The sequence below is a fragment of the Heloderma suspectum genome, chromosome 1, assembly GCF_057233095.1.
Source record: "Heloderma suspectum isolate Gila_16-S chromosome 1, 16-S_ref, whole genome shotgun sequence".
Lineage (NCBI taxonomy): Eukaryota > Metazoa > Chordata > Lepidosauria > Squamata > Helodermatidae > Heloderma > Heloderma suspectum.
In genome coordinates, this window is record NC_139458.1 from 273,293,643 (window position 1) to 273,310,151 (window position 16,509).

The 16,509-nt window shown below is 42.2% G+C and overlaps 1 long non-coding RNA gene across 2 annotated transcripts; it reads right to left on the reverse strand.

Annotated features, from left to right (window-relative positions):
• Nucleotides 1-318: 318 nt before the first annotated feature.
• On the reverse strand, nucleotides 319-16,188 carry LOC146359108 (uncharacterized). 2 transcript variants are annotated; one of them, XR_014786549.1, is made up of 3 exons: nucleotides 16,112-16,188; nucleotides 3,235-3,311; nucleotides 319-1,321 (listed from the first exon to the last, which is right to left on the reverse strand). It is a non-coding gene; the product is annotated as an uncharacterized LOC146359108 (long non-coding RNA). The 2 variants fall into 2 exon arrangements; XR_014786550.1 differs by lacking the exon at nucleotides 16,112-16,188 and adding an exon at nucleotides 13,306-13,736.
• Nucleotides 16,189-16,509: the final 321 nt, after the last annotated feature.

Here is a 16,509-nt window from a genome sequence, read left to right on the forward strand (position 1 = left end):
CCCAATTAAGATCAGTTTTCACAGATCATAAATTTGTTATGACTAATTCCAAGATAATGTAGTCACTTTCCCCAACTTTCACTTCATTGTGAAAAGTGCAGGACAGCAGAGTTCCCTGTTCTTTCTTACTTGAATAAATGAAGCACTCACCTACATTATTTGTATATTTTGCACATTATTTGGCTGAGTGGAATTTAAGATATTAATTGCTAAAGAAATTGCTTCACATTTTAATACATATCACACAGTGAAAGATTTCATAACAGAAGTGCATGTAAAGAATTCAAAGTCCTAATTCAAGTACTAAATGTCAATTTTACCATTATTTATTTATTTAAAACTTTATAGACTACATTGGGGGTTCAATTATTTTTATTTGGTAATTGGATTTGGTAAACTAACAGAAGAAAGACTTAACCCATACATTATTAATATTTCTTAAAGCTAAATCATAAGCAATATCTTCTTTCATTTGTAAGTGGTCTTCACTCACGTGACGCTTAATTACATCTCATAAGGCTATTGTATTTGTTGGCTGATGAAATACAATAATAAAAGCAAATAGTTGTCTAAGTTGATAAGTGTCCTGTCTCACCACCCCATCTTTTCCAACATAGTCCACTTAATTAGGCTGGAAGCCTTGCCAGTGGGGGTGGTAATTAATGATAACAACCTCTTCAAGGCTGCTTCTACTCACAGTAAACTGATAAGAGGTTTGTCCAAAAAGCTGTTTGTCAAGCAGTCCAAAAGTCGCTCCAGGCAAAATTCTGAGCACGGTATCCAGACAAGGGTGAAGCAAGAGGCAAAGTTAGGTTCAGTCCAATTTCTCAAAGAAGTCTAACTTCCAAGGCAGAAGTTCAAGATCACAGAAGATTCACAAACTCTGGAAGTACACAAGAACATTGTTTTTCAATGAACGCTGGGGCTGGCTTATATACAGGCCCTAGTCTGGAGATGCCCAATTGCCAGCTGCAGCTCATTAAAGAGCTTTCCGACAAAGCCAGCTATATAAGAATGGTCTTCAGAGAGCCAGGGTTCTTGCCTGCAACCTCACACATCTCTGAAGATGCTGGGCCTGTTCTGTACATTTAATTTGTTGTTGTTGCTGAGGGCTGGGTGGTCCATCATGTCTGGCTCAGCGTCTTGTTCATCCTGGACAACAAGTGTGGGAGAGAGGCCCCATGTAGCATTCTAGATGGGCCAGCCTCCTTCTCTCTAGCTGCACGTCTGCCATCCTCCTGCAATGTTGCCTCTGGAACATCCTCGGAGAAAGGAGAGTCTTTGACCTCAGGTAAGCCGAGTTCATCCTTAGAAGAAGATGCTGCAAGGGGGGCCATGACAGTAAGGCATTTGAAGAAGAATTGATTTCTCTAAATATTTTTGCTATTCCACATCTTCAATTAGTAAATAACATGCTTGAGCTGCTTCTATAAAGTGTCATATGCTACCCCATTATATAGTCTGATATTTTCGTAACTGGTGGCACCAACAACATGTAGTAATAGTAATCTAAGAAAATATCTTCCTGTATCTGAAGGAGATACACCATACATTCTCCCTATAACTTTACCAAACCCAGCACATTGGTTGTGTTAGCAGGCCTAGGGCCATAAGTCATTTAACCTGAACTTAAAGGGTTAATACTACCTAAGTGAGATGGGAGGGGATTGTTTGTTCTATCCTTTTCTTGTCTCCTCTCTCCACCTGGTTCTTTTGTCTTCCTCCCTTTTCTCATATATAAGCTGATGCTGACCATGGGGCTATCCCCAAGCCATATTACTTTTAGAAGTTTGTTATGCTTCTGGTAAAAGTCCATTTTTAATCCATTGCTCAAGTCTACAATCTACATCCGTGGCTACTCACCAGGAGCCTATTAGGATTTCAGGTTGTGTCATCTATTATTTACAACTCAAATGTAATACATAGGTGTGCCTGGATAAATATAGAGATGGGTGGTTTGCGGATGTCAATTTAATTCAAACCAAGCAGTTAATTTGGTGTGTTGGCATTCAGCACAAAGTAATGCTTCAGCCGCATTATCTTCAGTAAAATAAACTTGCTTCTCATAGTGCAGATGTACAGGTAAATGTATCATTTTGTGTGACCTATCGATGCATCTTATAAGCAAATATTCTATATGCCGCCTCTGTAGTTCCCACCCAAAGAGCCTTCAGTGTGGTGGCTCCCTTCCTTTGGAACTCCCTGCCTGTGGAGGTCAGGCAGGCACCAGCACTGAGTTGTTTTTGGCACCTCCTGAAAACAGCTCTTTTCCAGGAAGCCTTCCTTGGTTGACCAGCCTCAGTTTTATTGGCACACTGCTTTTTAAAGAATAATTGTAATATCATATTTCATTCTTTTTATCGTTTGTTCATTTTCTCTCTTGTTGTTCACTGCCCCAGAATCTGTTTAGATGTGGAGTGGTATACAAATGTTGTAAATAAATAAACAAATTGTGGTGAATGACATGGTTTTCATGTGCTATAACTTGCACAATGGCACAATCATGTCCGTTAAAAATATATTTATGTAGATACTTAATGCTATGCATTTTTGTACCAATTTCTACATTTATATATATGATTGAAAGTATTTCAATAAAAATGGATTGAAGGGCACAAGTGTTCTCAGGTATACAGTAAGAAGAGAACAACAATTAAAGGTAAGTGAACAGAACATAAGGGAATCTGGACAATGGCTCTTTAAAAGGCTCAAGGACTCTGGGAGAGGTGGAGGAGGTGGGGCAGAGGCAAGGGATAAAAGGCTGGATGAAGTGAGGGAAAGAAAAGAGGAAGCTGACCAGCAGCACCAGGTAAAAGTCAATCTGCAGGGGCCAAAGAGGGAAGGTGGAGGGCCTAGAGAAGCACCTGCTATTTCCCAGGAAAAGCAAGGGGCTGAAACAGAACCCTGGAGACTAGGGAAGACCTACCAGTGGAGACAGCAGTGAGGGGTTGGATACAAAGAGGATTGGATGTGGAGGGAATTAATTACTCCTCCAACCAACTTGGTGGATATTCAGCCTGATCTTGCAATTATTAAAAGATGACTTACTCCACATGTACTTGACCATATTGCCTTTTGGGTATTCAGCTTGATCCTGTATACACTTACCTCATTCAGTGAGCAGGCATCCTGGTCCTGCCAATATGTACTTGTATTGACTGCAGAGGTGGAGCCTGTCCTGCATTGACTTACTTTGCCTCAGTGAATGTCCAGCCTGGTCCTGCAGGTACTTACCAGTAGTGGCACACGGACAACTTAGCGAGTAAAGTCAAGAAGTGGTTCTGATTCTGCATCAACTGACTTTAAGGGTCCTGTGGGGTAACAAGGGCCAATAAAGTTTATAGTGGCTATATGCAAGTAGTGAAGTTGCTTTTTTAGATGAAAGTCATAGGAAATAACCTGTTCGTCTGGAGGGAGGGAATGCAGGTTGTGACACAAATATATTATGTTTTGGGATAAGATCTAGCAATTCGTTAACTTTTGTTAAAGACTTATTACTATAAGTTGGCAGTTTCATGAGGAAGCAGGAGTTTTTTTATTTCATCTGTGCACCATTGCATGTTAGGGTGATAAAAATACCTGGTTTTCCAAATTTCCTTACAATCGCCATTGCAACTTGATAGTTCATCATATTGCGAGGACTTCTAGTAAACAATGAGTGTAATATAACAATACATCCTGCTCATAAAGTCTCGTTTTCTGCTCTTGCACTTAAAGCATCTGCTAAACCAACATAACTTTCAACTCTTAAATGGGACTGTTGGCTTGTAATGAATTTTAAACAATCCCCTTCAGTTCTGCAGTAATAATTGACTATCAGCTGCTGTGTTAGTGTTCCAGCATTTAAAACAGGGTTGAAATCACCGGTGGGTGCACTACCTCTAACTGCCATTTTATAGCAAACATATTCTCGCATTGTAACATTATTTCAAATGAAAGTTGTCTTACACCATTGTGTTTGCTAGCAAAATGCCAACCGGTTTCTCCGCAGGGCCAAATAAGCACATAAGCCAACATGTATACTGTCATAATTTGTTACCTGCTTTTGTTCTCATTTTGGGTAAACCACTACAGATCTCTGTGATGGTGGTGCACCATTTTAAGATTCAAGAAGTGCAGCTACCTCAGAAAGACATGGATCATTATAACATCTGTGATCCTGATGTGGTTCGTGATAAAATTTCAACATGAAATTTAAATTGGGCTGTTGATGCTCAGCTTGCACTGCAGCATTCTTCTCATTAATTCTGTCATGTATATACATATGTGTAAGGGCAAGCATAAGGATTTAATTGATCTAAAAGTGAGCTTAAATTTTCTATGATTTCATATTTTCAAGTGATATTTTCTAGTCTTTGTAATCTTGAAGAATTAGCCACAGCTAAAACTAGAGTGTATAATTGACTGTACAATTGTATTTTGTTTACGTTTGGAAGCAAAGAACTGATGCTGTGATAAACATCTCCCAAAATTTTGAATGAGTACAGGCTGTGTCCAGGTGGTGATTTTATATTCACTCCAAATGAAATGAATGACAAAGCATTATTATACCGTCTGATATTTTCTCAAAAATTTTGGGATAATTCACCTGCACCTATGTATAATGTGTGTATAATGTATAATGTGTGTAATCAGGCACATTAGTTGGTGGTAATAATATTTTACCGTATTTGCAACATAAAGAAAAACGATTGCAATTTTTTTTGTTAGAAAATGCCATTTTTTTTCTCTTGGAATGCACACAACATTTGCTAAGAGACCCTATGTATTAAATTAGTTGATTTTTTTTTAAGTGCATTTTAGTTTTATTTGAAAAACATTACTTCTCGCTTCACGTACTTCCCTCATTCTATTTCTATGAAACTTGTTCTCTGCTCTTCCTGTAAGAGTAGCTCGTATACCATGCAGACGTCCTCTTTTACGTTTCAGCTATATGGCACTGACTGTGGTTATCTATCGTAGATAATACGATAGATAATACGATAGTCTATGATAATACTGTCATAGACTATCTATCGCCTATGATAGACGACCTGTAATAGCAATGGTGGGGAGCATACATAGATTGGCATCGCAAGGTAATCACATCACAATACAGTGAGAAGTGAGACCATTTCTAACTTAAGAACTTTAACATTTAATTATCGACATTTCAACAAATTTTTAAATATGGGATTATTTTTCTGCAATTCTAGACATCAATAGCGAATGCATGTGATCGGGTATCACATACCCATTTGACTGTGCAACACAAATTATTATAAACTTTAAAAACTGTGAAGCTGTCAATTTATTTTTGGGTGTGTGATTATTTTCATCCAAATCTAGGCATCAGCAGTTTTGAGACCATTCTGAACATGATAATGTTTAGGGGTCGAAATGGAGTGAACAAAAATTTGTGCTCCATATTAATATATAGATAGGGTAGCCTCATCACTGATCCTTGGGTAGCTGACATTTGATTTCAAAAAGACTGGACCCAGGGGCAGGGCAAGGGGGCAGGGCAGATAGAGCTAGGACAGAACTGCCCACTCAGAGGTGGAAGCACTGGAGAGTTTTGTGGGCTATGGATGGTACCTGCACATTCAGTATAGTTTTCAAAGTTTAAAATAATTACTTCCAGTTTAATAGACATGATACAAGAGGGGAAGTTAGGGCTGTCCCCAGGATAAATAGCACCCCGGGTGAGGAGTGCCTATGGTGCCCCCCACACCATAGTCAGCTTTGCAGGGCCACCCAGAGGGTTTATGGTGTGATGTTGGTGCAGGTGTGATGTTGGGGGCCCTGCTGCTGCCCCCTACAAGGACCCATGCATATATGTACAAAGCTGGGGGTCACATGCAAGAATTATTGCATGCATAGACTATATCTGACAATTCTCGTCTGCAGCTCCTCCTTGCCCTGGGACCAAGCAGTATGTTAAATATGCTTCATTTTTTCTAATGTGGGGATAAGGGGATAGGAATAAGATTGTGCTTCTGCTGAGTACCTCCTCCAAATTCCAAACCCCTTCTGGCAGACCTTTCTGCTTCCTGGGGCTCAGTCTCACAGGTCTTCTGGTTGTGGCCTGCTGTTGGCCTTTTCCACTACTCAGGGAGGAAGGATTTCTCCCTTAAGCCAGGCCTCACACCACTCCTACACCTTTCCCTGTGGTAACAGCCACAGAAAATTACTTTCCAATAGTACCTTGCTAGGAAATCTTAGGTGGCATTCACTCCTTGAACTCTTTCCCCAGCAGGCCTGGAGTTCTTTCTGTGATAAGAACAGGCCATTTGCTCTGCCACAGAATCTCTCCTTAAAGCCGCCTTTGTTCCTTCTCCCATTATAACAAACTATGTAACCAGGGCTACTTGCCCTAGGCCAATCGTAAGCCTGCCTGACCAGTCTTATCTTTATTGCTGCCCAAAAATAAAGATTCTCCCTTACCCTGATGAGTTTAGACTCCCTTACAGTTGGACTGCCGGCCTAGCTAATAACCAGGCTCCTTCCACCCTCCCAAGGATACTTTTTACAGCCAGCCTAAGCCTCAAATTAGCATCTATTCTGTTTTATAGACAACTGCATGCAATACTTACTTCATCATGGCTAGAGAGGTCCCATTATGTCACAATTATATGTTGAGATTCAGTGGTATCTTACTCAGATATACCATTTCTTTTTATGAAAACTTTGCTCACCAGAATTCTTGGTATTTTGTTTAATGTGGCAAGGTCAGGGCAGGGGCCAATGGTACATATAAGGAACTGAGGAGGGGGGGCTTGCTTTGTGAGGGCCTGGGGCAAATTGCCCCAGCCCACCTCCAGGCAGACCTCCACTGTTAGTAGGTTGTATGGCTTGTGCAGGATTGCAAAACATGGTATAACAGGCCATGCTACTCCCAGGCCTTTCTCCAGCAATGTTTTTGAAAAGGGCCCAGAGCGAGCTACTGCTCTGCTTTCAGTGCTCTTGTGCTCCAGTTCTAGGATCCTAATGAAGTCTCTTGTCATGTGGCTCTCAAAATATTACTTTCATGGAGTTGAAAATAATGAGGGCTGATCTCCACTTAGGGTTTTTTATTCTTCCAGTGAGGTTTCGTCCCCCGTCTTTCACATTACGCCATCCCCGCTTCGTACTGGAACCGCAGTTTCCCGCTTCCCTGCTACCACTTTCAATACCCTGATATTCTGGTATTTCCCGTTCATATGCTGTGCTCTTCCGTGTTCGTCACCTGTTAAGGTCGTAGTCCCCTCCCACGCCTGCATATATATGGCAGTGTTTGTATTTCCCTCTTGTCCAATCACAGCTCTCAACACTCCCATGCAGTCTTCTGGCTAGCGATCGCGTAGCTTCCTCAGCACTCAAAGTTTCATCACGAACAAGCAAACGGCTGGATGTGCATGCGCTTGTCTGATCTCAGAAGCTCAGCAGGCTCAGCCCTGGTCAGTACTTGGATGGGAAACCGCCTGGGAATCAGGCTTCCTGAATTGAGCAGGGGGTTGTTCTATCCCTTCAAATGACACTAAGTTTTACCTCCTATCCCCTGCTTTGGCTTTTTTTTTAAATTAAGGCATTATCTTCAAATCTTCGAAGAATCATAGCTTCTCCAGCCTGATTTCCCAGGCAAGCGTAATTTTTTTCACCGCCCCCTCCATGCTCGCAGCACAGACAGAAAAACACACAGGTATCCAGGCAGTCATCACTATTCACGGACTAACATCAATAAAAATGTCCGTGGACAATTTTAATGTCATCTCATGAGCGGCGGACAAAAACAGGGCAGTCTTCTAAGCTTTGAAGCTTCGAAGATGCTAGCAGCCCCCCCCCCCAACCCGCTGCCCCTCTTCCTCATGCTGGCTGTCAAGGGCTGGCATGGGGAAAAGAGCATCGGGAGACACTCCCAGCCTTTCGCCCTGGTCTCCAGCAGGTGGGGTGGGCGGAGAAGAGGATAGGTGCCTCCTCCTTCCTTCCATCCGCCTGCTACAACAGCGGCGGCAAGGGACAAGCTGGTTGTTTTCCCTGAGGCCAGGAGAACTTACGGAAAATGACCAGCCTCTCCCGCGCTACTGCCACTGTAGCAATGATGGGGGGAGGGTGAGAGGCGCTGCTTTCTTCCCCTCTTCTTGCTGAGGGAACTGGTGTCTGGGGTGGGGGTGGAGTGGCAACTTCTTGCTGGGCTTTGAGTCCCAATGGGATGCTCGCGCCATCCCTACACACACAGGGATAGAGGAAGAGAGGGATGGTGGGCAGGAAATCAGCAGAAACAGGAAGAGCTTCTGCTCCTCCAATGAGAGCCGTCTTCTTTAAAAACAGGAAAACAGCACCGCACTTGAGTGTGAACCGTGCTTGCGCATTCAATGAAGTACTGGAATGAGGAAACAGGGTGAGTGTGAATAACCACGTTTTAATGCGATGGCATTTAACTTGCCAGTCTACCGAATTCAGTGCGCTAGCAGACACAATTTAGATCCGCCCTGAGTCTGTGGCCGAATGTTTTATTACTGAGGCATGAGCTCTTGTGGGCTGAACCCACTTTGCCAGAGAGTCAGTTATGGGTAGGTAGAAAGCAAACATTCCATTTCAATTTAAAGAGACATCTACAATATTTAAGAAAGTGAACTGTAAGATGGGACTTGCACTCTACACACTGTAATGACTAAGTCATTCAGACAATCTGTTCAAGCCGAGTTCCAAGGTATTAAACTTAACAATGAATGGCAACTCTGAGGTCTCATGCTGAATTCTCTGCTGCAAGACAGCCACTTTGAGGTCTGTTACCAAATGACCTGGAAGGTTGAAATGTTTCCCCACAAGTTTGTTGGTGTTACCTTTTTAATTGTCAAATTTGTGCCCATTATTCTCCTATGTAAAGACTGTCCAGTTTTGGCCTATGTACGTGGCAGAAGGACATTCCTGACACATGATGGCATATACCACGTTTGAGGATGTGCAGTTATATGAGCTCCTAATGGTGTGTCTGCAGCCATTTGCTTCGGGGATAGTGTTGTCTGGGTAGATGTGGGGACAGATTTGGCAGCAGTGTTTGTTGCAAGGCTGAGTTCCATTTTGTTATCTGTTTGGGGTGGTCCAGCATTGTGTGTGAGCAGCTGTTTGAGATTGGCAGGTTGTCTGTATGCAAGTAAAGGCCTCCCACCTATTGCCTGTGAGAGGTGAGGATCATTTTCCAAAATGGGTTGTAAGTCTCTGATGATGTGTTGTAATGGTTTAAGCTGGGAGCTGTAAGTGACAGCAAGTGTTGTTTTCTGTCTTGGGCCTGTCCTGCAATAGATGGCTTCTGGGTACTTGTTTGGGCCCTGTTTTTTTTACCACACCAGGTGGGTACTGTACTTTTTTAAATGCCTGCTATAGATCCTGTAGGTGTGAGTCTGTGTCAAAAGAGCAGGAACAACTACCACAGGGCTTGGCTGTAGACGATGGATCATGTGGTGTGTTCAGGGTGGTAGCTGGGAGGCGTGTAGGTATGTATAGTGGTCTGTGGGGTTTGGGTACAATAAGGTATGTACTTATTATGTCCATTGTGGAACTGTACAGTGGTGTCCTGAAAGTGAACCTGTTGCATAGATAGGTCTATGCTCAGGTTGACGGTGGGGTGACAGTTATTGATCAAGGCCTCCTTTCCATGCATCCAGATGAGAAAGATGTCATCAGTGAATCTTAGGTAGAGGAGTTGTCTTTTGGAGCATGTGCTCAGGGAGCATTGCTCTAGATCTGCCATAAATAAGTTGGTGTATTGTGGTGCCATGCGAATGCCTATAGCAGTTCCGTTGAACTGTAGATATAGTTTATTCTCAAATCTGAAATAGCTGTGTTTGAATGCAAAGTGGCTTAAGTTTGGTGACATCAGTGATGGTATTCCTGATGGCCTGTAGTCCATATGTGTGGGTATGTTAGTGTAAAGAGCCTCTACATCCATGGTTGCCAGGATGGTGTTCTTGGGTAGCTGGTCAATAGATTGCAGCTTCCATAAGAAGTCTAAGGCTGTCCCATTTGCATCTCCTGGAGTTGTAGGCCTATACTCTTTATTATGTTCAGCACACATACAAAATGGCTACTGCTGCAAGCTTTCCTCCCTGAGCTCCAACACTCCCTCCTCAGCTACAAAAAGTAGGCCCTCCCTTGGAGTGGTATAACTACTAGTCTTAAAGGGACAGTATCACCATAAACTAGTCTCCAAGGCTATATCTTCTTCTCCAGTCTTTCTCCCTTGCTGCAACACAGCAGAACTATCACAGGTTTTATGTTGAATAATTTTTGTTTTGTAGCAGTTCCTATCTTTTGGAAAGCATTTGTTATGTTAGAATATCCATTATTTTTATATTTAAAAATAATAAACAAAAGTTATAAATAAAAAGGGTATCCAGCTGACCCCTTACAGCTTATGGCTTTATTTTTATTATTTATATAGTGCTTATTGTGTTAACAGTATCTGAAGAACTAAGTGTTCAGTAACGTTGCCTCAAAGTAAACTGTTCCACTGATTTTTACCTAGTTCAAATGACATCAGTGTGGAAATTGAAAAAGAAACATACTTTAAAGCTAATAGAAGGAAGATTATTTTTGTAGTTACTACTCAAACAACTTGTAGAACCTCGACAGAAAGGTTACAGACACTTGCTTTTTGCCACCCTAGCTCACTGCAGACAGGACATTAAAACAAACAAACAAAAAACCCAGCCACTGAGCTCAGCTTGGTGCTCCCCTCAGCTTGGTACCCCAGACAACCACCCAGCTCACCCACCCTTAAAACTGGCCTTGGGAAAAATAGACAGAAACAGTGAACAAGAAAATAAGCCAATTCTGGTACCATGTCTATTCCATGAGACAGTTCTGAGAGGAAAGGAACCAAATAGCAGCTGGTTCTAGCCAGACCAATGGAAGAGGTATTTTGATGCCGCTAGGTTGAATGGGTGCTGATGGAAACAGTCCTGGGAGCACAACAGACCTTCTTTCAGTTGAAATATTTATTAGTTCATTCACATGCTCAGGCAGAAAGCATCTTCTGTCAAAACAGAACCTTCTATTTAGTGATTAAAATAAATGCTCAGCTGTAGCTGTTGTGACTGGAAGAAGCAGGGGATGAATTCCTACTTTCATTGGAGAAGACATAGCACCAAGATTGGGTCAAGCTACTACTATTGACAATTTTAAAAAATCAAAAGGAAAAAGTTGTTTTGTCAGATTAGATTCTACTCTCCAAATTTTGATTATATGACAGCCTCATTGCTGGCAATGGCGACTGGTGCCCATTGGAGTTGGTGGAGCAGAGGGCAAGGCAGCTAACGGTAGGCAGAGCTAAGGGGTTGTAGGTCAAGACAACTAGGTGGATATATCAGGCAGTCTGCAGGTGGTTGCTTGGTACTGAAGCATCAGGAGAAACTGCTCCTATAGCATTCCTATCCAGCTAAGCCATCAGATCTGCAGCCTATCATCCAGCCCATCTTCTGGATGCCAGTGAATGATACTATGCTCACAAATCCATGCCCTAAACTCAATGCATAACCTCAATCAGGAAAAAAATCTAGGAAGGCTATGTCCGTGGCAGCCCCTGAAGTGGACCAGTGCATCAGCAACCCCAGAAGAATACCCCATTAAATAATGGGAATCATTTTTAAAAGTATTTTTAAATAGCTTCATTTAAAAAGAAAAACAATATCACCTTCAATTATCCCCCATACTCAATTAAATTACATTTTCCACAGAATAAATAATAGATGTCAAAGTCCATTTAATGAGAACACTATCAACTAATAAAAAATCTCAATCCGAAATTAATAACAACCTCAGGCTTTTCTTATGATGGTTGTGTAGCCATAACAAGGTTACTGAGAAACAAGAGAGGCATCTGCATGCTTGAGATGAGGGAACTCCAAGGTTTGCAGTAGTAGAAAACAATATTTGGGGTGAACTAAGGGATCACCCCCTCCAAAAAGAGATCAGTGAGGGATGAGTGTGGTGTTCCTGCCTATTTCCCGGTGCTTGCACAGGAGGAACCTTTCCTTTTTTTTCCTACAGCAGGCAACACCTCCCCCCCCCCCCCAACGCTAACACCAGGATTTTTACTTCAGGTCCAACTACTTTACTTTGTGAGATGTGAGGACACGCTGACTTTATTCTAACCTGTATTATTCCCTTCATCACTCTACCCTTTGTATCCTCAGGCAGTAAGTGTAGGATTTTATAAAACAAAAAAGTACTTAGGTATATATTTATGATGTTGAACAGTAAATAACAGCTTTAAGCTTATCCACACAGATCCTAATCGCCCTCTATCTCATCTCAACCTATCTCTTCACAAACTTTCTCTCTTCACCTCTCCACAGACCCTATTCTTGTCACTAAGTCTAACCTTCTCTTGTCACAAGCCCTACCTGCCCTACACAAACACAGCTCCCTGCTTATATAGCCCACATCATTTCACACTCTCCAACTCACTCAGCCAGTCCTCTCACATTTGCAAATACACCATTCCTCCTGTCAACTCACCCCATTTTCACTCTAGATCTACTTACCATAAACATATAGAGTTATAACATTATTAGACATATATAAACACAGGGTCATAATATACAGACGTGTAACGTGACACTGAGCATACCCAGTGTGCATGGAATACTGAATGACTGTTGGGGGTGGGTGGGATGGAAAATCAGGGGAAGGGGGCAATACAGGGCTGGCCCTCCCATGAAACAGGGTAAAGCAGCGGGGGAGCAGTCAAATTGTGTTGCTCCCCCCATGCCCCCCAGTGGGTGCTCCGGAGAACCCCGCTAGCCCCTCTCCTGGCATGGCATTTGTGGGAGAGCATGGCAAATATCCTGGAAGGGCGCGCAGGAGCACTCCATACTGGAACACTGAAAAGGAGCACACCATAGTGCAATATTTGTTGCCAGTCCTATTTATAAGCTATAATAGAAATATCTCTCTCTCTGCATTTCCTGGTTGTTTAACTCATTCCAATAGTCTAAAACTTTTCAGTCATAATAAGAAAAGTATTCTCAAAATTTGTTTAAACTAGCCCTCTAATTTAGGCCCATTCATTTGTTTCCAGTTACTGGCAATTTCAACTTTCAAAGGTATTAGCAGAATATATAAACAATGGAGGAACATTAAAAAAAATTCACACTAAAGTCTTGAGTGGTACAGTTCATTCTAATGCCTTGTGCCTTTATGTCTTACACTGGGGCCTGCTTGAGCTAGAACCTATGCACTAAACAGATTTGAGGATACGAATATGATTCAAGTCCACTTGTGTGAAAGAATAACAGTTTATTGATGGAAAATGGATGCAAATAGAATAAAAGCAAAGCTTACATGTCCTTAACTCTCAGTTCAGTCACTCTGGTTCCCAAGGGAGTGACGGACATCATCCAGCAGGGTTGGTTATCTGAGCAGGTGGTGCACCTTCCCCCTCCCAGATGAGAGCAGGTAGCAGGCCAATCTGCTCAAGATTATTTATTTATTGCATTTATATCCTGCCTTTTTTCCTCCAAGGAACCCAAGGTGGCATACATAATCCTCCTCCCCATTTTATCCTCACAACAACAACCCTGTGAGGTAGGTTGGGCTGAGAGTCTGTGACTGCCCCAAAGTCACCCAGTGAGCTTCCATGGCTGAGTGGGGACTAGAACCTGGATCTCCTGGTTCCCAGTCGAACCACTACACCATACTGGCTCTCATCATATAGGGCCTGGTCTCATCATTTCGTTCAAACTGTCAGAACACACACACACCTCCCTTCACCCAGAAGGAGAAAGCGGGAGACTTTCTCTCTTGGCAGCAAAGTAAGTTTCTCACAGTATAGAAAGAAGCTTCCCTTATCAGCTAGAAGGTACAAACTGTACAGCTACAGTGTAAAGCAACTACTGTGCATTGTTTTAGCTTCTGTTAGTAGCAAAAAGTGTGGCCTTCGCTGTATGTGAATACAGCTATGAGAACCGACTCTGAAATCATAAAAATTGCCAACTGCTCTAGCAAATTAGTATACTTGTGCCATTAAATACTGCCTATAACTCTGGGTAAATTCACACCTGACTCCTCATCATTCTTCCAAACCAAATCCAATATACTTTACTATCTCATTATCCTTCATTAACCTTGGCTGAACAGGGCAAAAATGCTTAAAATAATTAAATGATCTGCTAATTCTGATTCTGAAGCCTCCCAAGTTAAAACAGCAGCATTTTTTTAAAAGAAGACAAAATATATTATTAGCGGGGTATTATGCTAAACATTTCCTAGGCACTGTACAGTAATGCCCTCAGGCATACAGTCAAAAACACATGACAGCAAAGAAAAAAGGTATAGGGAGGGAAGAGGGAAACATTTTAAATATAAATAATAATTGGAGGGTATTGAAGCCAGTGAATTATATTTTCCTTTTGAGTTGACAGAAGGTGGTATTTGATTCTGTGGTACAATAGTTCATATCTTTAAATATTATGTTATAAATGTTCTACTTGGTAAGGAGAATTCCAGACAAGTTGAAATCTCAGGTTACTAGATCTCAGTAAAAAGCATTTTCCTCCCACCTTCCCCTGCCCTATTATTCCTTCATTACTGACAAAAGACTGGTTCTTTTCTGCCTCTAGCAGAAGGAAACAAATGAGGATATTCCAGTTAAATGCTTCTGTTCATTTAACCTCCTCCTCATGAGAAGATGGAGCCTTCAGTGACCCTAATTTGCTTCCCTGATATGTCTTCCCCAATTTTATTGTGGGCCAAAGATCCAGTTCCACTGGATAAAAAGATTACGATCAAGAAGAGTCCCCCACTCCTTTTCGCCTTTCTAGTAGCTTAGCATAAGAGGCATGTTCAGCTTGCAGAAACCTCAAACCAGAGACATTGGATGTTTCTTTAAAAAGGATAAACATTTTATGAGTCCGTAATTATATCAAAAGTCAAAAAGGTAATGGAGAAAAAGGTCTGTTTCACAAATTCTGGGGAAAGATGAAGATGCTTAAATACTCCTCTTGTCCTAAACCTGCATATACGCCCTGCATTTTAGAAAAGGAGGAGAGCTGTTACAATATATTTTCTTCCCTAGGACACATCCATTGATTGTGGACAGTGGTGTCTCTTATATGATGGCGTAGGCAATGTGGTGTTCTCCAGATGCTAGGTCTACAACTCCTAGAAACCTCAGCCAGCATGGCCCATGTTCAAGGATTATAGGAGTTATACTCCAAAACATCAGTTGTTCAGTCGTTAAGTCGTGTCCGATTCTTGACCCCATGGACCATAGCACTCCAGGCCTTCCTGTCCTCATTGCATCGGTGATGCTCTCTAGCCATCTCATCCTCTGCCGTCCTCTTCTCCTTTTGCCTTCGATCTTTCCCAGCATCAGGGTCTTTTCCAGGGAGTTTTCTCTTCGCATTAGGTGGCCAAAATATTTGAGTTTCAGTATCTGTCCTTCCAATGAGCACTCAGGGTTGATTTAAGACATCTTATACTCACTTACCTGGGAGTAAGCCCGATTGAACTCAATGACTCTTACATCTGAGTAGATGAGTGGAGGACTGCACTATATATACTGCTACAATCCTATAAACACTTACCTGAGAGTAAATGTAACTTAGTGGGGATTGTGAGTACACATGTATGAGACTGTACTGTAAACATTCAGGGCACGCAGACTGACCAATCATAGGCCTGAATTTAGTTAATAGACACCCCCCCCCCCTTCTGAAAAGGTTCTTATAGGAAGACACATTCCGGCAGAGGGAGCTGACAGACCATCCCGCCGAATGCAGAGCATATTTAATCCCTTCAGACACTCTGCATTCTAGGTGCTCTGACTCCATTAAGTAGCCTGATTGAAAGAGCAACTAAAATAGAGTTGCCTTGCTGCTGCGGAATGTAAGGAGGTTGTTCGTTTTTTTTTACTCGTGTAAAAAAAAGCCAAATATCGGTAGATCTGTTCACATCCCAGGACGCTTTTCAGACAATCAGTAGATGATAATCTCTTTCAGTAGACCTGGCAACAGTGCCTTAAAACTGTCTTGTCAGAGAAAATGGAAATGCAAAAATGTACAGTAATGGTTAACAGCTGCCATCCAGTTTACATCTCTTCTGCCCCACCCCAAACATGCGTGTATAGATCCGCCAATTTGAGATTTACCTTCCATGCATGTGTTGAAGTGGGCAGCGTCCACCAGATCTAAACGGCAGAATACATGTGTTCCTCTTAAGGGTGCCACAACACTCTTGCTGGCTGCATACGTAGCCAGTGGTGCCCGTCTGAAAACTATCACGGGGCATCTTTACATAAGCCTAAAATCCTGCGTTTAAAACGGGGCTTTCTGCTCCCGTTTTAAAGGCAGGATCACAATTGGTGGCTGCCGCCTTTCAATTCCCCGCAGCTCAACCGCTTGCTTGTTAGGCGGCAACACAGACGTCACTGTAAGGATGAGTCGCTTGACACATGCGAAGTGGTTTTAAAAGCGCTTTGTCTTTATTCCAACCACAGGAGATAGATGGGTTAAGGGCGGAATCCTATGCGGGGTTGGACAGAAAAAG